This window comes from Ambystoma mexicanum, chromosome 13 (genome assembly GCF_040938575.1).
Source record: "Ambystoma mexicanum isolate Mex_15411 chromosome 13, UKY_AmexF1_1, whole genome shotgun sequence".
Taxonomy (NCBI): domain Eukaryota; kingdom Metazoa; phylum Chordata; class Amphibia; order Caudata; family Ambystomatidae; genus Ambystoma; species Ambystoma mexicanum.
Window position 1 is genome coordinate 286,096,191 of NC_090938.1, and position 9,670 is coordinate 286,105,860.

Genomic DNA, 9,670 nt, shown 5'->3' on the forward strand with positions numbered 1-9,670 from the left:
GAAGCATTGAGATATCACATCTCATGCTATAGGAAGGGTCTCAGGATTGGAATGGGAAGTAGTTGGATATCACATCTCATGCTATAGGAAGGGTCTCAGGTTTGGTATATGCATTGAGATATCACATCTCATGCTATAGGACGGGTCTCAGGATTGGAATGGAAGGAGTTGGATATCACATCTCATGTTATAGGAAGGATCTCAGGTTTGGTATTAGAAGCATTGAGACATCACATCTCATGCTATAGGAATGGTCTCAGGGTTGGAATGGGAAGGAGTTGGATATCACATCTCATCCAATAGGAAGGGTCTCAGGTTTGGAATGGGAAGGAATTGGATATCACATCTCATGTTATAGGAAGGATCTCAGGTTTGGTATTAGAAGCATTGAGATATCACATCTCATGCTATAGGAAGGGTCTCAGGATTGGAATGTGAAGGATTTGGATATCACATCTCATGCTAAAGGAAGGGTCTCAGGTTTGGTAGAAGCATTGAGATATCACGTCTCTGCTATCGGAAGGGTCTCAGGATTGGATTGGGAAGGAATTGGATATCCCTTCTCATGCTATAGGAAGGGTCTCAGGATTTGAATGGGAAGGAGTTGGATATCGCATCTCATGTTATAGGAAGGGTCTCAGGATTAGAATGGGAAGGATTTGGATATCACATCTCTTGCTATAGGAAGGGTCTCAGGATTGGAATGGGTAGGAGTTGGATATTACTTTCTTGCTATAGGAAGGGTCTCATGTTTGGAATGGGAAGCAGTTGGATATCACATATGCTATAGTTAGTGTCTCAGGTTTGGAACGGGAAGGAGTTGGATATCACATCTCATGTTATAGGAAGGGTCTCAGGTTTGGTATAAGCATTGAGATATCACATCTCTGCTATCGGAAGCGGCTCAGGATTGGAATGGGAAGGAGTTGGATATCCCATCTCATGTTATAGGAAGAGTCTCTGGTTTGGTATTAGAATCATTGAGATATCACATTGCATGCTGTAGGAAGGGTCTAAGGATTGGAATGGGATGGACTTGGATATCACATCTCATGCTATAGGTAGGCTCTCAGGTTTGGTATAAGCATTGAGATATCACATCTCATGCTATAGGAAGGGTCTCAGGATTGGAATGGGAAGGATTTGGATATCACATCTCATGCTATAGGAAGGGTCTCAGATTTGGTATAAGCATTGAGATATCACATCTCATGCTAAAGGAAGGGTCTCAGGATTGGAATGGGAAGGAGTTGTATATGACATCTCAGGCCATAGGAAGGGTCTCAGGTTTGGTATAAGCATTGAGATATCACATCTCTGCTATCGGAAGGGTCTCAGGATTGGAATGGGAAGGAGTTGGATATCCCATCTCATGTTATAGGAAGGGTCTCAGGTTTGGTATTAGAAGCATAGAGATATCACATCTCATGCTATAGGAAGGGTCTCAGGATTGGAATGGGAAGGACTTGGATGTCACATCTCATGCTATAGGGAGGGTCTCAAGTTTGATATTAGAAGCATTGAGATAACAAATCTCATGATATCGGAAGGGTCTCAGGATTGGAATGGGAAGGAGTTGGATACCACATCTCATGATAAAGGAAGGGTCTAAGGTTTGGAAGGGGAAGGATTTGGGTATCACATCTCATGTTATAGGACGGGTCTCAGGTTTGGTATTAGAAGCATTGAGATATCAAGTCTCATGGTATAAGAAGGGTCTCAGAATTGGAATGGGAAGGAGTTGGATATCACACCTCAAGCTATAGGAAGGGTCTCAGGATTGGAATGGGAAGGAGTTTGATATCACATCTCATGCCATAGTATGGGTCTCAGGTTTGGTAGAAGCATTGGGATATCACATCTCATGCTATCGGAAGCGTATCAGTATTGGATTTGGAAGAAGTTGGATATCCCATCTCATGCTATAGGAAGGGTCTCAGGTTGGAATGGGAAGGAGTTGGATATCACATTTCATGTTATAGGAAGGGTCTCAGGATTGGAATGGGAAGGACTTGGATATCATATCTCATGCTATAGGACGGGTCTCAGGTTTGTTATTAGAATCATTGAGATATCATATTGCATGCTGTTGGAAGGGTCTAAGGATTGGAATGGGAAGGACTTGGATATCACATCTCATGCTATAGATAGGCTCTTAGGTTTGGAAAGGGAAGGAGTTGGATATCACATTTCATGTTAGAGGAAGGATCTCAGGTTTGGTATTAGAAGCATTGAGATATCACATCTCATGCTATAGGAAGGGTCTCAGGATTGGAATGGGAAGTAGTTGGATATCACATCTCATGCTATAGGAAGGGTCTCAGGTTTGGTATAAGCATTGAGATATCACATCTCATGCTATAGGACGGGTCTCAGGATTGGAATGGAAGGAGTTGGATATCACATCTCATGTTATAGGAAGGATCTCAGGTTTGGTATTAGAAGCATTGAGACATCACATCTCATGCTATAGGAAGGGTCTCAGGGTTGGAATGGGAAGGAGTTGGATATCACATCTCATCCAATAGGAAGGGTCTCAGGTTTGGAATGGGAAGGAATTGGATATCACATCTCATGTTATAGGAAGGATCTCAGGTTTGGTATTAGAAGCATTGAGATATCACATCTCATGCTATAGGAAGGGTCTCAGGATTGGAATGTGAAGGATTTGGATATCACATCTGATGTTAAAGGAAGGGTCTCAGGTATGGTAGAAGCATTGAGATATCACGTCTCTGCTATCGGAAGGGTCTCAGGATTGGATTGGGAAGGAGTTGGATATCCCTTCTCATGCTATAGGAAGGGTCTCAGGATTTGAATGGGAAGGAGTTGGATATCACATCTCATGTTATAGGAAGGGTCTCAGGATTGGAATGGGAAGGATTTGGATATCACATCTCTTGCTATAGGAAGGGTCTCAGGATTGGAATGGGTAGGAGTTGGATATTACTTTCTTGCTATAGGAAGGGTCTCATGTTTGGAATGGAAAGCAGTTGGATATCACATATGCTATAGTTAGTGTCTCAGGTTTGGAACGGGAAGGAGTTGGATATCACATCTCATGTTATAGGAAGGGTCTCAGGTTTGGTATAAGCATTGAGATATCACATCTCTGCTATCGGAAGCGGCTCAGGATTGGAATGGGAAGGAGTTGGATATCCCATCTCATGTTATAGGAAGAGTCTCTGGTTTGGTATTAGAATCATTGAGATATCACATTGCATGCTGTAGGAAGGGTCTAAGGATTGGAATGGGATGGACTTGGATATCACATCTCATGCTATAGGTAGGCTCTCAGGTTTGGTATAAGCATTGAGATATCACATCTCATGCTATAGGAAGGGTCTCGGGATTGGAATGGGAAGGACTTAGATATCACATATCATGCTATAGGGAGGGTCTCAGTTTTGATATTAGAAGCATTGAGATATCACATCTCATGCTATCGGAAGTGTCTCAGGATTGGAATGGGAAGGAGCTGGATATCACATCTCATGCTAAAGGAAGGGTCTCAGCTTTGGAACGGGAAGGAGTTGGATATCACATCTCATGTTATAGGAACGGTCTCAGGTTTGGTATAAACATTGAGATATCACATCTCTGCTATCGGAAGTGTCTCAGGATTGGAATGGGAAGGAGTTGGATATCCCATCCCATGTTATATGACGGGTCTCAGGTTTTTTATTAAAATCATTGAGATATCATATTGCATGCTGTAGGAAGGGTCTAAGGATTGGAATGGGAAGGACTTGGATATCACATCTCATGCTATAGATAGGCTCTCAGGTTTGGAAAGTGAAGGAGTTGGATATCACATTTCATGTTAGAGGAAGGATCTCAGGTTTGGTATTAGAGGCATTGAGATATCACATCTCAGGCTATAGGAAGGGTCTCAGGATTGGAATGCGAAGGAGTTGGATATCACATCTCATGCTATAGGAAGGGTCTCAGGTTTTGTTATAAGCATTGAGATATCACTTCTCATGCTATAGGAAGGGTCTCAGGATTGGAATGGAAGGAGTTGGATATCACATCTCATGTTATAGGAAGGATCTCAGGTTTGGTATTAGAAGCATTGAGACATCACATCTCATGCTATAGGAAGGGTCTCAGGATTGGAATGGGAAGGAGTTGGATATCACATCTCATGCTATAGGAAGTGTCTCAGGATTGGAATGGGAAGGACTTGGGTATCACATCTCATGCTATAGGGAGGGTCTCAAGTTTGATATTAGAAGCATTGAGATATCACATCTCATGCTATAGGAAGGGTCTCAGGTTTGGTATAAGCAGTGAGATATCACATCTCTTGCTATAGGAAGTGTCTCAGGATTGGAATGGGAAGGAGTTGGATATCACATCTCATGTTATAGGAAGGATCTCAGTTTTGGTATAAGCATTGAGATATCACATCTCTGCTATCGGAAGGGTCTCAGGATTGAAATGGGAAGGAGTTGGATATTCCCATCTCATGTTATAGGAAGGGTCTCAGGTTTGGTATTAGAAGCATTGAGATATCACATCTCATGCTATAGGAAGGGTCTCAGGATTGGAATGGGAAGGACTTGGATATCACATCTCATGCTATAGGGAGGGTCTCAAGTTTGATATTAGAAGCATTGAGATATCACATTTCATGATATCGGAAGGGTCTCAAGATTGGAATGGGAAGAAGTTGGATATCACATCTCATGATAAAGGAAGGGTCTAAGGTTTGGAAGGGGAAGGACTTGGATATCACATCTCTGCTGTCGAAAGGGTCTCAGGATTGGAATGGGAAGGAGTTGGATATCCCATCTCATGTTATAGGAAGAGTCTCAGGTTTGGTATTAGAAGCATTGAGATATCATATCTCATGCTATAGGAAGTGTCTCAGGATTGGAATGGGAAGGACTTGGGTATCACATCTCATGCTATAGGGAGGGTCTCAAGTTTGATATTAGAAGCATTGAGATATCACATCTCATGCTATAGGAAGGGTCTCAGGATTGGAATGGGAAGGAGTTGGATATCACATCTCATGCTATAGGAAGGGTCTCAGGTTTGGTATAAGCAGTGAGATATCACATGTCATGCTATAGGAAGTGTCTCAGGATTGGAATGGGAAGGAGTTGAATATCACATCTCATGTTATAGGAAGGATCTCAGGTTTGGTATAAGCATTGAGATATCACATCTCTGCTATCGGAAGGGTCTCAGGATTGGAATGGGAAGGAGTTGGATATTCCCATCTCATGTTATAGGAAGGGTCTCAGGTTTGGTATTAGAAGCATTGAGATATCACATCTCATGCTATAGGAAGGGTCTCAGGATTGGAATGGGAAGGACTTGGATATCACATCTCATGCTATAGGGAGGGTCTCAAGTTTGATATTAGAAGCATTGAGATATCACATTTCATGATATCGGAAGGGTCTCAAGATTGGAATGGGAAGGAGTTGGATATCACATCTCATGATAAAGGAAGGGTCTAAGGTTTGGAAGGGGAAGGATTTGGATATCACATCTCATGTTATTGGACGGGTCTCAGGTTTGGTATTAGAAGCATTGAGATATCAAGTCTCATGGTATAGGAAGGGTCTCAGAATTGGAATGGGAAGGAGTTGGATATCACATCTCAAGCTATAGGAAGGGTCTCAGGATTAGAATGGGAATGAGTTTGATATCACATCTCATGCCATAGTATGGGTCTCAGGTTTGGTAGAAGCATTGGGATATCACATCTCATGCTATCGGAAGGGTATCGGGATTGGATTTGGAAGGAGTTGGATATCCCATCTCATGCTATAGGAAGGGTCTCAGGTTGGAATGGGAAGGAGTTGGATATCACATCTCATGTTATAGGAAGGGTCTCAGGATTGGAATGGGAAGGACTTGGATATCACATCTCATGCTATAGGAAGGCTCTCAGGTTTGCAAGGGGAAAGAGTTGGATATCACATTTCATGTTAGAGGTAGGATCTCAGGTTTGGTATTAGAAGTATTGAGATATCACATCTCATGCTATCAGAAGGATCTCAGGTTTGGTATAGAAGCATTGAGATATCATATCTTATGCTATCAGAAGAGTCTCAGGATTGGAATGGGAAGGAGTTGGATATCACATCTCATGCTAAAGGTAGGGTCTCAGGTTTGGAAGATAAGGATTTGGATATCACATCTCATGTTATAGGAAGGATCTCAGGTTTGGTATTAGAAGTATTGAGATATCACATCTCATGCTATCGGAAGGATCTCAGGTTTGGTATAGAAGCATTGAGATATCATATCTTATGCTATCAGAAGGGTCTCAGGATTGGAATGGGAAGGATTTGGATATCACTTCTCATGCTAAAGGGAGGGTCTCAGGTTTGGAAGGGGAAGGATTTGGATATCACATCTCATGTTATAGGATGGATCTCAGGTTTGGTATTAGAAGTATTGAGATATCACATCTCATGTTATCGGAAGGATCTCAGATTTGGTATTAGAAGTATTGAGATATCACATCTCATGCTATAGGAAGGGTCTCAGGATTGGAATGGGAAGGAGTTGGATATCACATCTCATGCTAAAGGAAGGGTCTCAGGTTTGGTAGAAGCATTGAGATATCACATCTCATGCTATAGGAAGGGTCTCAGGATTGGAATGGGAAGGACTTAGATATCACATATCATGCTATAGGGAGGGTCTCAGTTTTGATATTAGAAGCATTGAGATATCACATCTCATGCTATCGGAAGTGTCTCAGGATTGGAATGGGAAGGAGCTGGATATCACATCTCATGCTAAAGGAAGGGTCTCAGGTTTGGAACGGGAAGGAGTTGGATATCACATATGTTATAGGAAGGGTCTCAGGTTTGGTATAAACATTGAGATATCACATCTCTGCTATCGGAAGTGTCTCAGGATTGGAATGGGAAGGAGTTGGATATCCCATCTCATGTTATAGGAAGGATCTCAGGTTTGGTATTAGAAGCATTGAGACATCACATCTCATGCTATAGGAAGGGTCTCAGGTTTGGAAAGTGAAGGAGTTGGATATCACATTTCATGTTAGAGGAAGGATCTCAGGTTTGGTATTAGAGGCATTGAGATATCACATCTCAGGCTATAGGAAGGGTCTCAGGATTGGAATGGGAAGGAGTTGGATATCACATCTCATGCTATAGGAAGGGTCTCAGGTTTGGTATAAGCATTGAGATATCACATCTCATGCTATAGGAAGGGTCTCAGGATTGGAATGGAAGGAGTTGGATATCACATCTCATGTTATAGGAAGGATCTCAGGTTTGGTATTAGAAGCATTTAGACATCACATCTCATGCTATAGGAAGGGTCTCAGGATTGGAATGGGAAGGAGTTGGATATCACATCTCATGCTATAGGAAGGGTCTCAGGATTGGAATGGGAAGGAGTTGAATATGACATCTCATGCCGTAGGAAGGGTCTCAGGTTTGGTATAAACATTGAGATATCACATCTCTGCTATCAAAAGGGTCTCAGGATTGGAATGGGAAGGAGTTGGATATCCCATCTCATGTTATAGGAAGAGTCTCAGGTTTGGTATTAGAAGCATTGGGATATCACATCTCATGCTATAGGAAGTGTCTCAGGATTGGAATGGGAAGGACTTGGATATCACATCTCATGCTATAGGTAGGGTCTCAAGTTTGATATTAGAAGCATTGAGATATCACATCTCATGCTATAGGAAGGGTCTGAGGATTGGAATGGGAAGGAGTTGGATATCACATCTCATGCTATGGGAAGGGTCTCAGATTTGGTATAAGCAGTGAGATATCACATCTCATGCTATAGGAAGTGTCTCAGGATTGGAATGGGAAGGACTTGGATATCACATCTCATGCTATAGGGAGGGTCTCAAGTTTGATATTAGAAGCTTTGAGATATCACATCTCATGATATCGGAAGGGTCTCAGGATTGGAATGGGAAGGAGTTGGATATCACATCTCAGGATAAAGGAAGGGTCTAAGGTTTGGAAGGGGAAGGATTTGGATATCACATCTCATGTTATATTACGGGTCTCAGGTTTGGTATTAGAAGCATTGAGATATCAAGTCTCATAGTATAGGAAGGGTCTCAGAATTGGAATGGGAAGGAGTTGGATATCACATCTCAAGCTATAGGAAGGGTCTCAGGATTGGAATGGAAAGGACTTGGATATCACATCTCATGATAAAGGAAGGGTCTAAGGTTTGGAAGGGGAAGGACTTGGATATCACATCTCTGCTATCGAAAGGGTCTCAGGATTGGAATGGGAAGGAGTTGGATATTCCCATCTCATGTTATAGGAAGGGTCTCAGGTTTGGTATTAGAAGCATTGAGATATCACATCTCATGCTATAGGAAGGGTCTCAGGATTGGAATGGGAAGGACTTGGATATCACATCTCATGCTATAGGGAGGGTCTCAAGTTTGATATTAGAAGCTTTGAGATATCACATCTCATGATATCGGAAGGGTCTCAGGATTGGAATGGGAAGGAGTTGGATATCACATCTCATGATAAAGGAAGGGTCTAAGGTTTGGAAGGGGAAGGATTTGGATATCACATCTCATGTTATATTACGGGTCTCAGGTTTGGTATTAGAAGCATTGAGATATCAAGTCTCATAGTATAGGAAGGGTCTCAGAATTGGAATGGGAAGGAGTTGGATATCACATCTCAAGCTATAGGAAGGGTCTCAGGATTGGAATGGGAAGGACTTGGATATCACATCTCATGCTATAGGAAGGCTCTCAGGTTTGGAAGGGGAAAGAGTTGGATATCACATTTCATGTTAGAGGTAGGATCTCAGGTTTGGTATTAGAGGCATTGAGATATCACATCTCATGCTATCAGAAGGGTCTCAGGAATGGAATGGGAAGGAGTTGGATATCACATCTCATGCTAAAGGGAGGGTCTCAGGTTTGGAAGGGGAAGGATTTGGATATCACATCTCATGTTATAGGAAGGATCTCAGGTTTGGTATTAGAAGCATTGAGATATCACATCTCATGCTATCGGAAGGATCTCAGGTTTGGTATTAGAAGCATTGAGATATCACATCTCATGCTATCAGAAGAGTCTCAGGATTGGAATAGGAAGGAGTTGGATATCACATCTCATGCTAAAGGGAGGGTCTCAGGTTTGGAAGGGGAAGGATTTGGATATCACATCTCATGTTATCGGAAGGATCTCACGTTTGGTATTAGAAGTATTGAGATATCATATCTCATGCTATAGGAATGGGTCTCAGGATTGGAATGGGAAGGAGTTGGATATCACATCTCATGCTATAGGGAGGGTCTCAGGATTGGAATGGGAAGGACTTAGATATCACATATCATGCTATAGGGAGGGTCTCAGTTTTGATATTAGAAGCATTGAGATATCACATCTCATGCTATCGGAAGTGTCTCAGGATTGGAATGGGAAGGAGCTGGATATCACATCTCATGCTAAAGGAAGGGTCTCAGGTTTGGAACGGGAAGGATTTGGATATCACATCTCATGTTATAGGAAGGGTCTCAGGTTTGGTATAAGCATTGAGATATCACATCTCTGCTATCGGAAGTGTCTCAGGATTGGAATGGGAAGGAGTTGGATATCCCATCTCATGTTATAGGACGGGTCTCAGGTTTGTTATTAGAATCATTGAGATATCATATTGCATGCTGTAGGAA